Genomic DNA, 19,511 nt, shown 5'->3' with positions numbered 1-19,511 from the left:
CAACAATTAAATTGCTCCTAATGTACAGGCCAGAGGCTACTTACTGCAGTTTATTTATTTGTGTGGGTTTCGTATGAAATAGCAGTTATGTTTCAGTGATCCTGTGCTGATACACTAAAATGATGTTAAATATGCTGGCTATGTAATCTCCATCACCATACAATTTCTATGTGTATATACAAAATAAAAATAATAAAAAAGGCTATCAACATCTAATACTAAAACTAGTCTGCTCCTATTAGAAGAGAATCTAATTCAGATTTACACAATAATTTCTGAGTTTGTCACCATGTCTCCCTGTGCAAAGAAGCATTGTACTTCATGCTAGAATGTAACTGAAATATTAGTAATAAAAGAGCTTTGCTCTTTGTGCAGCCCCCTCACTTCCAGCTGGAGAACATGCCTTTTTCTCCAGTACCTCTTCACCCACGCAGCAGAATATTGTTGGGGAAGGTCAGAAGAAACTGAGATGCTCGACAGCACTTTCATCTTTGCAGTATAAAATTGGTTTTGAATTTAAATGGTTGCTTTTGGTGTTTAGTTCTCTAACTGCATCCTGCAGAAAGCTTTGGAGTTTCTAATTTAGTTTAGTTCATCCACTCAATTTTCATTTTGATTTGTTTCTACAGTCTCCAACATAGTACTCAAATGCCCATTCTTCTGACAATGTATTTCAGAAGCTTGTTTGCATTTTTATGTGTAACCAAATATGCAGTAGCTGGAGCTTTTTTGTTTTTCTTGTAGCAATGGAGATTTTGTAAGTCAGTGCGGGTAATACCAGCACAAACACTCCCAGCTGGCACAGAGGACACTGGTTAGCAAGTAACTTGTCAACTTGCTAGCAGTAAAATATATCTTCTGCAAAACAGATCTGCTAACAAATATTTTAGAAAAAGGATCATTTAAAGACTGCTTTTTCCCTGTTTGTTCACCTTAAAAATATTTAAAGATTTGATAATTATGTGATTCCTAGCAAGTTTAAGAGGTGTCTCCAACAGTGTTGTCAAAATAAAGATGGCATAGTTGAGATGCAAATCCAAGCACACTTCTCCATTCTTTTCTCTCCCAAACAGAGCTTTTTTTTTTTTTTTTCTACTTTTTAAGGGGAAAGGAAAAAAAATACTAATAGTATCAGGAAAATATTCAATGATTTTAAGTGAAGCCAGTCACTGCATTTCATTATGCTAGTCTGCAACCAAAAAATGTATATTCTTAGGGTCATCAGTGGGTTGCAAAGTCATCAATGGAAAAAGACATGATACATAATAGAACAGTAAAAGTACAATTCACTGTTGCTATAGTGACAAGACAAACAGAAACAAGGCACTGAGAAACTCTTTCAGAGAGAGATTTCTGTCCAAAGTACACAGGAGGCTATTTGACATCTGTTTTAACAGTGGGGCACTCTGGGTGAGATGGGAGCCTGAGTAGCCACTGCTCACAGCAGTCACAGAACAAACAAATTACTACAACCAACAGACTCAATGTCACAATCAACAGCTTCGGGCAGCTAGAGCTGTGAGGTCTGTGCAAAATCAACAGCTGGTGAAGAGTTAGCTTAGCTTTTGGTATGCAGAATGGAAGAAAGGGGAGCTGAGATGGAGTCCCACAATGGTTTGCCTCACAGACACAGTGATTGATCTGGTGTAAACAGATCAGTTTAACCAGTGTAACCAGTGATGTTATTTTGTCTAGTTCGAAATGAATTCACTTTATGGTGAAAACAGTGTTCAAGCCAAATTTTCCACGTATGCCTTACTACCTAACTGATCACCAGAGAATTTGTAACAAATATTTAATACTGAGTGGGTTTTTTTGTTGTTGTTGTTAAAACAAACATAGTTATGTAATCCGTTATCACTTTGCCCAGTAAAGTCAGACTGAGATTAAATTATGTTATTTTACTGTAAGTAAACTATTTTAGTTTGCATTTATTTGCACTTGTTTCTGCACTTTTAGAAGATTATTTCTGGTGTCCTTTCCTTACTCTGACGTGGCTGTCATTATAAGATTATTGAGACTAACTAGATGTCAGTTACACCTGACTTTCATTTTCAGAAAACTTGATTTAAACAGAAAAAAAAAATATGTAAGTCAAGCTGTCTTAAAGACAAACAGACAAACAGAAAACCAAAACTGAAACAAAATAACATCAGCAAAACCATACAAGCAGCTAGAAAACTCATAATAATGAGAGTATGCTGGACTAGAAAATTTTCCCTGTAAATCATTGTCTCTGACTTAGTGAGCATAAAAAGTTTTAGACTCATGCTAAGAAGGTTTTCCCATCTAGCAAATAAACACACTAATTACGATAGTTAGTCCTTCACAGATCTTCCTATTCCTGTATGTTATTTGATTTTTCAAAAGTGTGAGAAGCTGCTTCTATTGCCAGACTTAGAGAAGACAAAATGCAAGTAAACTCAACTAAAGTGTAAAAAATGCACATGAAATGCAATGGTGTTGATGAAGAACATATGTGTGAACTTTTCTGAAATTACATAAAAATCTGAAAGCTGCTCTTTCTTCTTTTATCTCTGTAAAATTGCTGTTCTAATGTTTCGTGGCCAACTGTTATTAAGAAAAAGAGAAGCAAAAGATCATCCTACTATGACATTAATTTGTTTGTTTCTAAGCAGTGATAAAAGAAAAGCACTATTAAAAATATATAACATTTAGAAAAAATGTTTAAAACATTAATTTCAAGACATGTTCTAGTTATGGTGATTGGTCAATGCTTCATAATACTTTCCAAGTATCTTTAAAATCCAGATCAGGCAGCTTGAAAAGAACACTTTATCAGACATCTTCAAAAATTTAGAGTGATAGAGAGCACCTATAAATAAGTGAATAGGAGAAAAAATCTGGCATTATGCTCTCTCAGCTCAAAGCAGGTTAGGGTGCCAAACAGACCCATAAAAATGAATGGAATGGTATATACTCACTGGCACACACACCAGCTGTGGGAAAAAGAATCCTTTGGTTTGGTTACATGCCATTGGTCTGGTGGCAGCACACACAGGGTGGAGAAAAGATATCCACTTGCTCCTTGTCAGCGAGTGCAGCTGACGCGAGTACATTTCAATAGCCAGGAATTGCAAATAGATTTTCTGCTTGACATTTCATGTGTACATTGCTCCATTTAGTTAGCTTCCAGTTCTTTCACATGAGGATAGATGTAGTACATTATTTCATCCATTCACACTCTCACTGGACTCGTGAATGTGTCTTCCCTGGAGCATTACTTACTATACTCCATGGTTAAAAGCCATTGGAGAGCTTTTGTCCCTTGGAGCCCCAAGAGCATTCATTGTATTTGTGATGGAAAAAACATATCCAAACTAACCCCAACACTGACCTAATTAAAATATTTTGTGATTCAGTAGATACTTAATAGTAGCAATTCTAAAGCCCTATGAATTCAACAGACCATTGTGGTTTTAAAGTATTTACTTCAGTGCACAGCTAGGGAAGTCAGAGTTGGGGCTTTAAATAATTTTTCAAGACAAAGAAAATAATCTGTTCTAGAGTATGCAAATACCCAAAGATCAAAACATAACTTTCCATGTCAAGTCCACTGCAATATTTTCTTGCATGAGAGAAAAAATAAATATTTAGACTTGATTCAGCTGCTGACAATCCTTAACACATGCAACTGTGTTGTATTTATTTCATAGGCAAGGTCAGAGGTTAAATGGACTCTATCAACAAACTGCTTAGGACTTGACCTGATTTTCTTTAAGTAGAAAATCATGTTTTAATGGAGTAACTTCATCTTCACTGGATAAAATTATGAGAAAAAAAAAAAAAGTTTGATTTTACTTTCATTGGTATTGCTTAACCCTTGTTTTGCTCTCCATCATTTGTTTCATTTTTTTTCCCCAAAAATCTTTTTTCCAGTGACAAATTATCTGGTGCACAAGTAGTAAATTCCTGCCATAAGAGCACAGTATTAAGCACTATATTTCCCATGGAAGATATTTTTTTTTCAAAAGCTTACAAGCAAAGTTTTCAGTTTGGGTAAGAGTAGATCATTTTGTGGAATGTTTGTTAGGTTTCTGTAGTAAATCTGATTAAGGCTGAAGTAGACTTCATGCACAAAAATGAAAATAAAACCAAAACCAAACATACAAACTCATGTGAGAAATTCAAACCCAGTATTTACCTTGATCTTGATTCAATTTATTCTATTCACCAACTTCATTTGCCACATAATATTAATATTATTTTTCAGTTTTTCAGTCCAAACCATATATCCTCTTTTCTTCCATCTATCAACAATTTTTTTTCCTGAGCACTTTTTTTTTTTTTTACCAATCCATTTTCACACTAATGAGAGCTGTTAAATCTTCCTGCAGTACCTTTTGCAAATCTTCTCTTTCTTTTTTAAACATTTTGCATAAAGTTATCAAGTCAGGAGGTTCATAAAGACCTAAGAAATTTACAAGCAACTACTGCTGTAAAATCTTAAGGAGAAACTCTTTCATTTGAGTTTATTTGCATTCATCGCAGTAGAAATCCAGATTTTCCACATGGTTTTCCATGAAATTACTTTTGGATCTATCACCAACTTAATAGCATTTAGACTGTATTTAAGTGATGATGGTACTGAAATACCCTATGCAGTCGCCAAAATCCAGTTCTTTCCTGAACCCATAGCCTGCATGAATGAAAAGGAAGGGAGGAGTGCAAGATAGAGTGAAATAGCTTAGAGGAGTAAAAGGTCCATCTAGTCTCACTGTTAAACTGTTGTGCCCATTTTCAGAAATAGCTGTAGTGAAAAAAATAATGAGTTTTCCACTTAAAACTTGCTTCTGCCCTAACACACAGGCAGCATTTCAGGTCCCATGTGTATATTTTACACATAAGCATGACCCATCAACACATAGTCTAAATTAAGAAGATGCCAACAACATTCAGAATCTTTCGTTGTCCTTACTTGGTCTGTATAGTCTGAAGGAATAATAATAATAATAATAATAATAATAATAATAATAATAATAATAAAGTCATTGTCCAAAGTAGGGTGATCATATTACAGACAAAGATGCTCTCCAATGAATTATTTTCTGCTTGAGAAAAATCTTCCCCTTCAATTTACAGATTATTCCCAAGATTTCACAACATCTGCATTTAGTATACAAATCTGTGGGCATATTTGTCCTCTTTTCCTTCTTCACATTAGAATCGCTTCTCATGCTTGTGCTAGCAATTGCATTGTAATTCAAAAGGGTTGGGCACACAGTGTTGCAGGTATATTGTGTATATCCCCCAGTGCATTCTTCCACTTAAATTGCTTGCTGACACTAGCATCTCTTAGCAAGCACCAAAAGAGCAGTAGGTGTTCCTATGTTGTATCCTATGCACAGTAATGGGAGTGGAAGAGTCTGTACAACTGTACTCCAGATGGAGATAAACTCCCCATTACTGTGTGACACTAGTGGCATCCTACATTCCTGAATGTAGGCATGAAAATGAGATTTCTCTCTCAGATTTTGAGCTAAAAAACACAAAGAAGTTTTTGAAAGCTTTATAAATGAATCATACAGAGGAGAGGTTTAGCTACTCAAACATAGTCCATTTCTATCTAATAAGAACATACAGCATTGTACCTCGGCAACTAAAGGTCTTAGGTGGCTTGCCAATTTAGGAATGTGGAGCACAGATGTCTCTTTGACTCTTTTTGGAATAAGACTGGGAAAGACATGGCTATGCCCACTTACATGATGACAAGAAACTTAAAGAATTATTTCAGAGAATCTCTGAGATCACAGTATTTGATACATGCAAGATTTTCTGCAAAAGATTTTCTGCAAAGTTATTTTCATTTTTCTCACTGTTCTCAGATATGCTCTTACTTTGAAAAACTATAACTTCTTTTGCAAGATCAAAGCCATCATACATACCTGAAGCAGAACTCAGGAGATGGAGAACACAGAAGTGCCCCATATTAATGTGTATGCTCAGTACTCATAAGTATTAATACTTATTATTAAGTATTAAGGAGGGGAGGGGAGAGGAGGGATGGGGAGGACGGGATGGGAAGGGACAGGAAGGGACGGAAAAAGGAAAGGAAAGGAAAAAAGAAAAAGGGGAAAGGGAAAAGGGAAAAAAAGGGAAAAGGGAAAAGGGAAAAAAGGGAAAAGGGAAAATAGGGAAAAGGGAAAAAAAGGGAAAAGGGAAAAGGGAAAAGGGGGGAAGGGGGGAAGGGGGGAGGGGGGAGGGGGGAAGGGGAGGGGAGGGGAGGGGAGGGGAGGGGAGGGGAGGGGAGGGGAGGGGAGGGGAGGGGAGGGGAGGGGAGGGGAGGGGAGGGAAGGGAAGGGAAGGGAAGGGAAGGGAAGGGAAGGGAAGGGAAGGGAAGGGAAGGGAAGGGAAGGGAAGGGAAGGGAAGGGAAGGGAAGGGAAGGGAAGGGAAGGGAAGGGAAGGGAAGGGAAGGGAAGGGAAGGGAAGGGAAGGGAAGGGAAGGGAAGGGAAGGGAAGGGAAGGGAAGGGAAGGGAAGGGAAGGGAAGGGAAGGGAAGGGAAGGGAAGGGAAGGGAAGGGAAGGGAAGGGAAGGGAAAAACAATCTTACAAACTTGGAAATTTGTTTTCTTATTTCAATTACACATTTGAAGGAGCATATTCTGTGAAGAATGGGAACATATATGACCATTTTAGTTAAAGTGTTTGCATTTTTTTTCTCTGCCTATTGCCCTTTTTTGCTTTATCTTGATTGTGGTACTTGATGTCTTGACTTTTGATCACTCGGATTTCTTTTTTTTTTTAATCTAAAAATACAGTTAGTAGCTTCTTATTTCTCATTGCACGGAAGAGTTTAAGAGAGCCGTAACAGGAGCAACTGAAGAGTTAAGTTCATTTTTAATGAACTTAAGTAAAGCTTATCCTAAAGTTTATTCTACTTCTGAAGTTTCTTTCTAATAATCCAATATTTGTTCTAATGTTTTCAGTTTTTCCACATCACAATATTTTTTGTCTGTTTGCTTTTATTTTTAGTTTAATGTCTCTATTCCATGGCACTGCGCAGCCTTAGACAGATAATATTTTCTCTTTCTTTCTTTCTTTCTTTCTTTCTTTCTTTCTTTCTTTTTCTTTCTTTCTTTCTTTCTTTCTTTCTTTCTTTCTTTCTTTCTTTCTTTCTTTCTTTCTTTCTTTCTTTCTCTTTCTTTCTCTTTCTGTCTTTCTTGGAAGTTAATGGATAACAATATTGATATGAAACGTTACACACTCAAAAATACATATTCTGACTTATTTATGGCTCTATTTGTGGTAACTGTGAAGATTTACATTCCACTGATTTTAGTTCTGTCAGTTCCCATTCTACCTTTCAGGGACTCAATGTAATGCAGTGAAAAATAGAACTAAATATCTATCATTAAATATTTTAAAATTTATTCAATATATGGACCCCTAACTCCAATATGCTGAAAGTATTCTTATGCACCCATGCACCAAAGGTTACCATCTCTCTTCCAAACAAATTTCCAGAAACTTCAATGCTAGTTTAAATTAAAGAATGTGTAACAGAGAAGTGTTAGTAAATATAAACTAGAACTAACCAATTATAGCATCAGTTAACATTTCAGAAAACTCCAGTAAAGTAAAAGAGGTTAACAATTTTGTTTTCATTGGCCATTAAATCTAGAGCAGAGTAAAAGTTCTGACAGATGCTCTCTCAAAGTGAGACCATCTTTTGCAGTGCATATACGTTATCCCTATGTGTTACCAATTAGTAGCTGCCTAAAATCAATAGTAATAGAACAGTGCACAAACATTAAGACACTTAGAAGCTGTTGTACTTTTGCAGCCAAAAGCTGATCCAAGCCAAAAATCTCATACTATGCTTTTCGAATGTATTTTTAAGTTACCATTGCCCTGGAGATAGCCATTCTTTGTTGTTATTTTCGAACACACATGGTGATCTCAGCTCTTGGCTCAAAGGTTTCTGCATGCTTTTGTAAGCTCGTACACAAAGGCTTTTCTGCTTTAAAATAGATGCCCAAGGGACTGTGTCATTGTCTCTGGAGGCTGGGCTAGAGAAAACCAGATGCCTGCAGTGAGACTGACATCCTGGCGATGTGTGAAATCTGGGTCCTCGCTCTTCTGGGAGGCTCTGGGGAGTGTTTCCTCACGAGCCACAGACCCTCTGGTGAGTTCTCCCTTGCTGTTTCAGCAAAGGGAAAGCCATTCATCTGCTTCAGATAGAAACCTCACATCCAGACCAGATGAATTGCTGCTAGATGAGCAAATAAAAGAGGGGTCAAAGACTGCCAAACCCTAGCTTAGGAAGTCTTCTGGTACCGCCAAAAAGGAGAGTTCCTCTGGAGATGTTTCAGTATCACATTATTGCTTTTATCATAGAGTTGTCACTTGCATCTAGTGACATTTATTGAGACCCGTCCAGTGAAATGGTCTAAGATGAAAGAATGTTTGTCTACAGGATGACAGAGGAAAGGTGGTCATAACCAGTTTTGAGAACTGCCAACAAGTGACATAGCACTCACACTGTTTTTACTTCCTTCCAGCACATCATAATTTACATTAGGTGGAAATGTGCTCCTCTGGTGAGTTTTCACCTGCATCTCCAGTTTTACCAGAATAAAGCTGAATCTGCCTTTTCAAGATTTGTTCACATGAGTAATGCCGGTGTCATCAACAGGACCATTAACACAGAGAAGCATTACTCATGCATACAAGATATACAGGGTTAGGTCTTTACGTGACAGTACCATGGAAACTCCAGTCCAGAGTTGCCCAGATAAACATACTAAAAAAGCAATAGATAGATAGCTGGTAGGAAAAATAAGAAATAACATGGGGGGGGGGGGGGGGGGATGGGCAACACAATACCCACTGTATGAGCTACAGTTAGGAGGAAGAGCCATACCTGCTGTTCATAATCCTCACCATCTTCCAGATATTTGACACCCTTCTCAAACTAAATATGCACTGAATCCATATTAAATAAACAGTTAGGACATGAAAGACAGTCAACATTGGTCAACAGTGGTTACGTGTAGGTACAGTTTCTACAAGCCTCAGTGAAAAATGAGCATTATAGTCACCATTGCTTATCTTCATGACTTATCATTACAACAGACACAGTTGACTCCCTTTTCCATTTTCTTGAAATTTCCCTTCTATCTTCACTAGAATAGCTTAATTCTCTCCTCACGCTGATGAAAACCTCTTTTCATACTCGATTTGTGGGAAGAGTAAGAACGTAGAACTCTTTTTCCCTGCAGTATTAAGTTGTTAGGATTCTTTTTTTTCTACTTTTAAACACATTTTATCCCATTTAAGTAATTCAACATGGACCTATAACATAAACACATTTAAGCAGTGTTTTGTCAGAAACATTTAAAGCCTTGCAGGGTAACATTTTTAGGTATAGGCCAAACACAAGGTACTTTTCCTTTCTTATCTTATTCCATCCGTTTCTTACCCCAAGCGAGCATCTTCAGACATATCATAAACCTAGGAGATGCCTGCACTTCTCCAGCCAGCATCCATTTGGTCACCATGGAGTAGTCATAAATTATGAGTTTCATCATTGATAACAATGTCGTCTTATCACTACATCCAATACTGGACAAGAATATTTATTTGGACTACCATATCAAATAGTCATCCATTCTACCATTTGTATCATGGTGCAATGTGGTAGTTCTTATGCAATTTTACTCAGTAATCATGAGCTAAACCATGATTTAGAAACTGTGGAGAACAATGCTTTGAATTATTTTTGGTTAAATACAATTCCAGCTCAAGGCAAAAAAAAAAAAAAAAGTTCAGGACTTTCTCAGTTTCCATAAGGAAGGATTCTCACAGTAGCAAAAGCAAATATTTGTAGCTTGCCAGAACTAACATCACCTGTTTTTTAACAGTAGAATTCAAAATTAAGCTTGTGCACTGTTTTCTGCTACCGGTTTTTCAGGCCAGCTGCAGGAACAGGAAGGCAGCGCTGCAGTGTATCATATCTGGAGATTTTCCCAAAGAACAAGAAAGGCCAGAAAAGACATCTCTAAGGTCATGCCTAGTGAGGGGAATATAAATACATCCTTCAAGCTCAAGATTATCAGCAAGCCAAACAGCAGGGAAGGGCAAAGAAAAGATATGGTCTGCTTCAGTATCAGGAAGAAACCAAGCTCACTTTCTCCCCTGAGAAGATCTCATGCAATTCCTGAATTCTGGTATCACAATTACTTAAATCATCACGGTGAAAAAAGAATAAGAATAACAAACAAGCTGTCATCATCTGTGTTTCAAATCACTAAATGTCCATGCATTAATAACACACATCAACCGGATGCAGCCAAGGTCAGTAAAGAAATCAGTCTGAGCTAAATTCCTGTTGTGCTTTCAGCTTAGAGTCTGGTTCCTAAATGCTGTCTGCAACACACAGGGACCCAAAACTTTGCTTCCAAATGCAGCTTGAGAGTAGATATTCCAAACAGCTCTGGCTGGCATAATTCTTTTTTGCCACAGTACAAAACCTCAGTCCAGAGAGTACTGTGTATACTGCACTGAGCCACTGCTGTGTTTGACCTATTAAGTAAAAAACATCACTCTGAATCCAGAGTCTTGAGTGTTGTCTTCTCAACTGCACAGCCCAGGGCACATACTGGGGTCACATATTCCTTCAGACCTTTTCTATACATTCATTGTGATATCTTTTTGCTCTGTGGGGGCGGTGTGGGTGAGGCAGGTGGAGGCTTACTCCAATATGGGGGTACAGTGCTGCACCTGACAAGCAACATGAAGCATGCATAGATGTCCAGCAAACAGAAAGAGTGAAAGTAACACAGCTCAAATCCATCCTGGCTGTGATCTGCAGTGACAGCTTTCTGTTATGGATTTGCAATAAATCATTGCTGTTCCTGATTTATTAGTACATTTACAACTCCAGATTTTTAACATTCTTTGTAGGATCGTAAGTACATACAAAAAAGAAATATTCCTAGGACATGCTGGGGCAGATTGTCTCGTCAATACACGTACTGTAATTTATATTCAGGAAGATTGATTTATTTATGCCTATGCCGTAATATATTCTACCACTTTTTTTCTTTTTTCTTTTTTCTAATTAGTTATTCTATTTCAATGCAAAATATGGTCACATCACTAATATTTTAATATTTTAGCAAATTAAAACAAAACAAAAAAAACCTGACATGTCAGTGCAGAGGGGTTTAGCTTCAAATATCACAAACACACATAAAACAACAAATGAATAGAAATACATCATGCACTGCATCTTCATTTTGGATAAGTAAATCAATGTTTTTCTGTCTGTAACCTCAGCACGAAAGATAACTGATGTAGAATAACAAATCAGTATCTGCTGAATTTTTTGAAAGTTTAGCTGAAGATCTCAATGGGGATCTTTACTGTTATTTTAAAGAGAGGAGTAACAAAATAAAGAATGTTTGGTTCAGTGGTTACCAGCTAAGGTAATGTGACTCTATTTGTATGCCTTGACACAAGGAAGACTCTAAAATAACTTTAAAAAGAGAATAATCTGTCTAGTTAAACAGAAGCAATATTAAAATTAATATTTCACAGAACTGATGTAATTAGGTGTGTATAACTAGTTTAACAAGTATAATTTATGTGATGGCCTTAAGTTAAAATACAACAGCCACCAGTAACATCCCCTATTCTTCAAATAGTGTTTGTTTCATGTAGACCATGATTTGTCTTCTTTCTTGGTCTTTGCACTTTACAAATCTTCCATTCAAAATCCATCAAGTGCAGTATCTGCAGGAAATTAATTCAGTTCCTAGAAGAACACTAATTGAGTGTGCATGTTCACATGCAGGTATCAGTGCTACACAGGTCATTGAACCATATGACAGAAACGCACAGAAAATGTACTTCAATCAACTTCTCAATACCTACAGACTGGAAGATCCCAACAGTGGTTTTGTTGGCCCATTTTTTTGGGAAAAGAGGAAATTCTCTTCTAGCTCTGACCTATGGTATGTGACTGAGTCAAAGAAGGAAAATGCAATTTTTTTATAGATATATGTTTCCAGCAAATTCGAAGGAAAAAAAAAAAAAAAAAAACAACCACTTTTATTCCTGGAAAACAAATAAACAAATAAGCAAAGATGCATCTCATGTCTCTCAGATACCAGTTGTTTTAAGAATGAGATGGAACATTAATAATTAGTGTAGAGAAAGATATAGGTATAGATGATATAGATATAGATGATACAGATAGATACATAAAGATATAGATACAGATAGATAGATAGATAGATATAGATACATGTATGTATTTATTCACATGAAACAGGTATAAATCTATATTTTTTGTGCTTTACATTGCTCAAAAAATCTCTGGTGGAGCTGAGCTGCAGTTTAACCTTGAATTGAAAGAATTTGCAATTGATTCTAGAAATGATCGGTGTTGCTGATAGGAAAGGAAAAAGGCAGTTCATATAATAGACCTTTAAAATAGGCTATGTAGAAAGCCTAGTAAAGTCATACGAAGGGAGAACCATGTTGATTGCTTGAAAAATGTATGCAGCCCACACAGAAATGAACAACCATTACAGCAATTAACCTAGCACAGTGGCACGAACAAATACTGAATAAAGTACACCGTAGGACAATGCTGCAAGACTTGAAGAAAATCAACATCATTGAAATTATTACCTATCAGAAAACCTTTTTGAGAATTTCAGATATTTTAGCTGCTGCAGCATTAACTCTAAATTATTCCCTGTTCCCTGGGAAATAAAAGTTAGGTATAAGTGAGGGCCTGGTGTGCACCGGCAGGAACTTTCTGAAAAGTACTCCCACCCTTCATCTATTAGTTACAGAAGCCATGTTTTAAGAATGCCACTGAACATGATACAACCCGAGTCACTGCTGTTATTGCAATGGCACTAAGCAATGTACCATGCCAGTCAATTTTGTTTTGCTCATGCAGTGGTGGGTAACAGCTTCAGGCAGAGTCAAGAATGGTCAGGCCATTCAATACTGAAAAATCTGAAGCTGAACATTTACCTGTACAGATAGGATTCAAATTAAAAGCTGTATCACTTAATTGCTATTTAAGTTCCCAAATCTAAACCCAATACCAATAGCTCTTGTATTCTTCTTCAGCCTGTAAGAACAAAAGAGAAAAGGTTAGATATACTGCATTATGAACATGTCAAGCCTCTGAACAGGTCAGAGTAGCACCGTGACAGAATTCCTACCTATTAAATCCAAGCATGAAACCTTTCTTATTGTAATGGTCTGAACTCCTGAGTCTGTATGAATGTAATATGTGCTAGTTTTCATCATGAGGTGTTTGTCACAGGTGACGTAAATGCATCATTAGACAACTGTTACAAATTAAGTGATGGAACAAAAAATCAAGCAGAATGAAGAGAAATAAAAGTTATTAATTAGAGCTGTAAATCATCAAGTTTCAAAAATATGAAAGACTGCTAAAGCCACACAAGCTGTTTTAAGTACTTGAAGCTGAGGAAAGCTTGCTTAATAATTGTTAAAGTTCTAGGCAGGAGAATAATCTGAAGAATAAAATAATCAAGAAGCGGAGGTGGGGAGGGGGAAGCCTATTTCCGTGGAGAAATTTTTAAGCAAAAATGGCACTTATTGCCATTTGAATCACCACAGAATTCTGCCAATTAGCACAGACAAGGATAATTCATAGCATATTTTCACTGACCCAACATGTCTGCTGTCATTTCCACCCTGGAGTGATGTATTGCCAGCTCATTCCAAGTGATGTGCTTTCAACAGAGTCACTCAGCTCAGACACTCAGTGCATTCAATTCAAAACAATATGCTATACATCAGCAGTATCATTGGATCTTTGCCATTCCAAAAAAAAAAAAAAAAGGAAAAAACCAAAAAAAAACCCTTTGGGGTCAGTCTATTGGGGCTCCCTTAGCCATATGATAAGACAGTAGAGGCAAGCCACACAACTGAAATATATAAAACAGCTGTTTCTCAGCCGACACTCTCAAAAAGAGAGGTTGGATTTCAGTCTTCTTGCCACTCTGAAAAGTCACTCACAGGCTTTGCTGGTGAGGCAAGCATCACTGAACGTGGGGAGGAGTGCCTGGGTCTACCCCGGTGGGGTCTCAGTGCTGCCAAGCTGTCTTCTGCTGTCAGCTCCATCAACAGGGTTTACGCCTTTGTGATCTGCAGGGAGGTTGACTTTATCATCTCATCTCTCTGTGGACTTTCTTTCTGCTCTACTTTGCAGCTTCGCAGTGCTCTCACCCCTCTGGGTCATAGTTATGCAGCTGAGTGGGGTCAAAGCTGGGTCTTTGGTTATCAGGGGTCCTGTCTCAGCAGCAAGCGTTACTGTGGGCAAGAGCACTTCACCAGGAGCAGGCACCAACCCCCAGAACAGAGCACACTGTTTTCTTGCGAGTGTTAGTGAACACATATCCATATGTTTGCTTGCAGAAATCCTATCTGGGATCTTCTTCACCAGCTCAGGGGAAGTCAGTGGTAGAAAACAGCCCATTGCACAATGTTCTTACTGAGACAGAAGGATGATCCTGGAACTTGAATTCAAGGTTCCAGGAATGCAAAATGAAGGCTTCTCAAAAAAAGCAAAAGTTTTTTTTTTGCATAGTACAATCTTTTTATTTACCTAACCTGGCAACCAAGACGGTATTAAAAATTCAAATGAGGAGTCTGTTTTAAAGAGTTTGAATCTTAAAATGATTAGACACTCAAAATGATTAGATGTAGGACTGGCTGTATTTTTTTTCTACTGACTCATCTGGCCCTGTCAACTTACTGTTTCCCAATTGTTTTTCATTTTCCTCATTTTCCTTCTTTTCCTCCTTTCCCTTTCCCTTACCCTTTCCCTTTCTCCTTTTCCCTTTCCCTTTTCCTTTACCCTTTTTTCTTTATGGCTACAATCTCCTTTTCCATGGCTTTTTTGTTGTTGTCATTCTGCTCTGTAACAAAACTCACAAGAAACTGAAATAAGAGGAAAGAAGAAAAACAACCACCTGCTAAGGAGCAACCAACTCAAAAAGTCATAATGGTGTAAACTTGAATGTGCAAAGAGACTTCAGTGAAGTTTAAGTGCTTCCACAAATTAGAGACAAAGCTGCACAACTTCGGGAGTTTATTTAGGTATTATATTACAACTGTAACCAGGAAATCAGTCCCTAAAAATTATTCCAGCTCTAAATCAATGCAAAGAAAGCAGGCTAGGCATTGACAATGAACTAAAACTGGTGTCATGATGTAGAAAACAGGCCCAGCATTCAGTATGATCCTAGGTGGTAGCTGCTACCCTTTGGCCAGTGATTCCTCTGCTGTTTTAGTATTAGGTAGGAAGACTTGCATAAAAAATAAAAAAATAAAATCCTCTGCACAGCAACCATCAGACTGAGTGCATAAGTGGAGAACATGTGGAATCAAAGGACAATTTGCTTCCCATGACAGGCCTGCTTCACTGAAGTAGATTTAGAAACAGACACATTCACAAAGAAACGTTCAGTAACGCTTCTGCCTGTAAAGCAACTGGAGTAGGAAGCGTGGATGGTTACTTGTCACATGGCTTTCTGATTCTGAAGTGGAAGGCACAGCAAAGCTCTTTTGGACAAAACAAACTGAGAAAATGAATTTTTTCAGGCTGAATTTTCTCTTCCATCCCACTGGATATGTCTCAGATAGAGCACCTTAAATGACACAGTTGTGTTTAAGCAGCTCATTTCCACCTGTGCTTTGTTTGCTTACTGACTTTCTGTAGATAAGTGCATTTTTCTGTTATTCAGAAGAAGGTAGCTTCTTTAATTTGGGCTCAGGCTAAAATCCTCCCTCCGCCTTAACCACCTACCCCCCCCCCCCCCCCCCCCAAACAAGCAAAGAAATAAACAAATGAAAAACTTAAAACCTTCAGTTGAGAAAAGGAGAATAGACTCAGGACAGAATTTTGTACTCCACTTTATGAGAGTGAGATACAGACAGTACAGACAGAGAAAACCCTTTAAGACCTCTTCTTCAAGAGCACAGTGCACTAGTAAAGCATTAAATAACAGCTCAATAGGTTTTCATCAATGCAGCAAAATAATTATCTGAGAAAAGTTATATAACCTCTAACAAACAAGGTCAAAGATCAAGATATTTTTATACCTGGTCTGTAAGATTCCCTCTGCATAAAGTAACCTCTTGGATAGAAAAACAAAAGCAAAACAAAACAAAAAATCATAATCTTCACAATGCTGGAAACAAATTACCTATTGTTTTAGCACCAATTAAGATTCCTCCATGCAGAGTCTAATAGAGAAATTCATTATACAATCCCACTGTTTACTCTATTTGTCTGTAACAGACATAACCATAACTCTATCCTGAAAAAAACAAACTGCATCTTTATTTCAGAAGCCAATTTAAAAGAGCTACTTTTTGTTCTTTAGTTGAAACAAAATACTATGGGCCTATTCCAATCTGTTCCACTGGCTTGTCTTTTCTCTTTTTCCTGGAATGTATAATTACCTCACTTTAACAGAAGAGATACCAGGACACAGTAAATCAAACTCACTGGTTGAGATCCAGTTAGCAGCCAAAGATCTGAATATGAATAAAGAGTTGAACACCATGTCCTTGGAACAGTAGCTTTGAGTTTCAATTATTAACCCACCACAGATACTACATTAAATAGATCGTTACTGTCCTCAGCAACCATAACCAATCACCATCACATGAAAACTGCAAATTGCAAATACATCGTATCTGACAACTGCTGCTTACCTGTCTGTACATACACCTTCAGGGCAGATATGGGAACAAAACAAGCACAACTGCCTATTTCTTTGGAGTTTTCTCAGCTGAAGAGGTTTTGTTTTCTTCTTGGTGAGGTTCTGCTGTTTCTGATACTAATCAGTGGGATGTGCTCTGGTCCCACGTAGCCCAGAGACCTGCTGGTGTTAGACGTACCTTTGTTCCACTGCGCTACATGGGGCAGAGCACAACAGGATCCCTGTTGACACTGGTAAACAGCACTGTTGATGGCTGATGGCAAGCAAAATGCAGCTTATTGTCCAGCTCAATCTTGTTTCTCCAAGAGGAGCTGCAGTCTGTGTTGCAATAGAATCAGGTGGCCTGGACATTGTAATTGCAAAGCAGAAGCTATTGTCCTTTGTTTCTTGTCCTATTTAAGAAAAAGTACATATAATATAGATTCTAGGTGCTAAACTATCATTATGTATAATATATATATATATGTTGTCACAATGTGTTAAAATGCAGTGCTTTTATGCAGTGGAGAAAATAATTTTGGACAAGATGATATGCAGAATAGCTTTCACAATATGGAAATATATGCTTTTGCTGGTGAAAAGGGAACTATTTGGACAGCTCATGAAAGCAAACACTTTGAAGGTGCTTGGAGTCCAGAAAAATTATTTGGAGATTTATAACAACTGAACTTGTGAGGGCCATTTTATCTTAAAGTATTTTGAGAGCTAACAAACTCACCCTTTTTGTGCTCAAATGAATGAGACTTTGTAATTTGCATTATATGGCTCTGCGTTTCTAAATATTGCTTCCAACAGCAATCAGATGAGGGGTAATACAAGTAAAATGGTACTAATATGTTATACACCTTTGACACAAAAACCCAATTCAGGATACATTTCTTAGCATGGTAAGTAACTGAAGTAAAAAGACAAAGAGTAACCCATGGTTTTGTGACCACAGAGAAACAACAGGAATAAAAATGAAAATATCTCCTCTTCCTGTGATGTCTCCATCAAATAAGTGAAGCTAAAGATACAACGTCAGAAACTACTGATCACAAAGGCAACAGCCTAGTGAAGGTTTTTCCTGTTCACTGGATCTTCCCCAGACTGTTGTTAGCAGTGTCCCAGTCATACCTTCTCAGCTAATCAGGGCAAAGTGACACACAGTGGTAAGAAGCCTTGAAAAATGATTGCTGCCATGCTCAGCAGCTGTTGAAAAGCTGTTGAAAAGCAGAAGAGAGAAGGGAAGGATAAGAAAGCCAACATTTGCATTGAGCTAGCAGAGCGTAATGCAGTGGCTGGCTGCTGGCAATATGTAATACCTCCTGAGAAACATCCCTGATTGCACACACTGGCTACCTGAAATCTCCCAGCTCATTCTGATTAGAAAAGTGATTCTGAAGTGAGAATAACTGCTTATCCCCCCCGCCCCTCCCCCCAGCTATCACCATGCATGTCTGCCATTATCATCTATGAAATACTGACACTCATCAGAGTGCAGAACTGATGGTCTGGGTGGGAAGTGAAACCCAGCACGTGGTGGGGTTAAATCCAAGCACCATGCCAGGAGCATCCCCTTGCCCAAGAGCAGACCAGTGCCCTTCCTTCCCCAGGAAACATGCAGCATTTTGTGCTTTAGTAGCACTGAGTTCTGCACTACCTTCGCATGCTCTGCAAAAAACACAGCTGCTCACTTCATCTGCTGGAATAGAACAGAAGGTATTGATTTCAGACCACAGAGCTCTAGTTAAAACTTAAAACCTTTGCTTTACTGGCTTTCCAGTTGCTCCTCCCTGCAGCACCGCAGCTTTATTGAACATGGAAGATAAGGAGATACCCCTTCTGGGAATAAGTTCCACAGTCTAATTTTTCATGTGAACATCATTCTCTGTATAGCTCCTGAATAGGCTAGAATTGCTGATGGACTCTGTATAACTGGTACTAACCACGGGCCTATGTCCTATTCAAAGAGAGGGTGACTGATCTTTGGCAAAGAACCAGGAATACCATTTCCCAGATACCATTTATGATTCATCATAACGGCTTAATACATTAAGCTGAGGACTGATTTGTGAAACTGCAGTAGCCAGGGAGTGACTTGAATAGCCAGACTGTACATGATAAAGAGATATATGTTTCAATGGCATTTCCTAAATGCCATTTAATATTTCCTTCCTAAAACATGTGCAAAGATAAAAGGATTCGTTTTGTTACAGCTATAAAACATGGAAGCCTCTATGCTGAGGACAGGATTAAAGCACATACTTGACCCACTGAGTGTGGTTTTGTACAGGAAAGAATGCACAAGCTTTACCTGAGCCACAGCCCAGGTCCTCACTATTTGCAGGCAGCCCACCACATGCAAGCACATTCATTGTCCTTCCTATGAAATATGTTAGACTTGCTCCTCAACTGAATGCCATTTCCTTTTATCAAGACAGAGATATAATATTAACAAATCTGATGACTAAAAATTTCTAAAAAAAGTCAACAATTTTGATTGCTAACAACGAAAATCTGGTATTGTCAAAATTTCATTTCAAGTATATATATTTTTGTCTGAATTTCCCTGCATTAACACTTCAGTTTGGATCAGGAGTTAACCTAAAGTGAACTTCTTGGTAACCATACCAATTCATCTCATGTAGTGGATCACACAAACTGAACAACTTTTGAAGGAGAATAAGCCTGAAGCTGTGTCACACTAAAATAATTAATGAAATTCAGCAACTATAGGGCATTCAGCTAAAGGAGACAGATGACAATCATTCTGAAATAGC

General features: G+C 37.8%; 1 protein-coding gene across 1 annotated transcript in view; it reads right to left on the bottom strand.

Moving 5' to 3' along the window:
* The window catches only part of LOC310889628 (uncharacterized protein), a 44,832-nt gene extending 26,667 nt beyond the window's left edge, over positions 1 to 18,165 (bottom strand). Inside the window, exon 1 of the mRNA XM_083817370.1 lies at positions 16,742 to 18,165. The gene's annotated coding sequence lies outside the window, so the exon portion shown is untranslated. The remainder of the gene's footprint in view (positions 1 to 16,741) is intronic.
* Positions 18,166 to 19,511: the final 1,346 nt, after the last annotated feature.

Source organism: Anser anser (genome assembly GCF_964211835.1).
Source record: "Anser anser genome assembly, chromosome: Z".
NCBI lineage: Eukaryota > Metazoa > Chordata > Aves > Anseriformes > Anatidae > Anser > Anser anser.
Note: the sequence above shows the minus strand (reverse complement) of the source record. Positions and strands in the feature narration are given on the sequence as shown.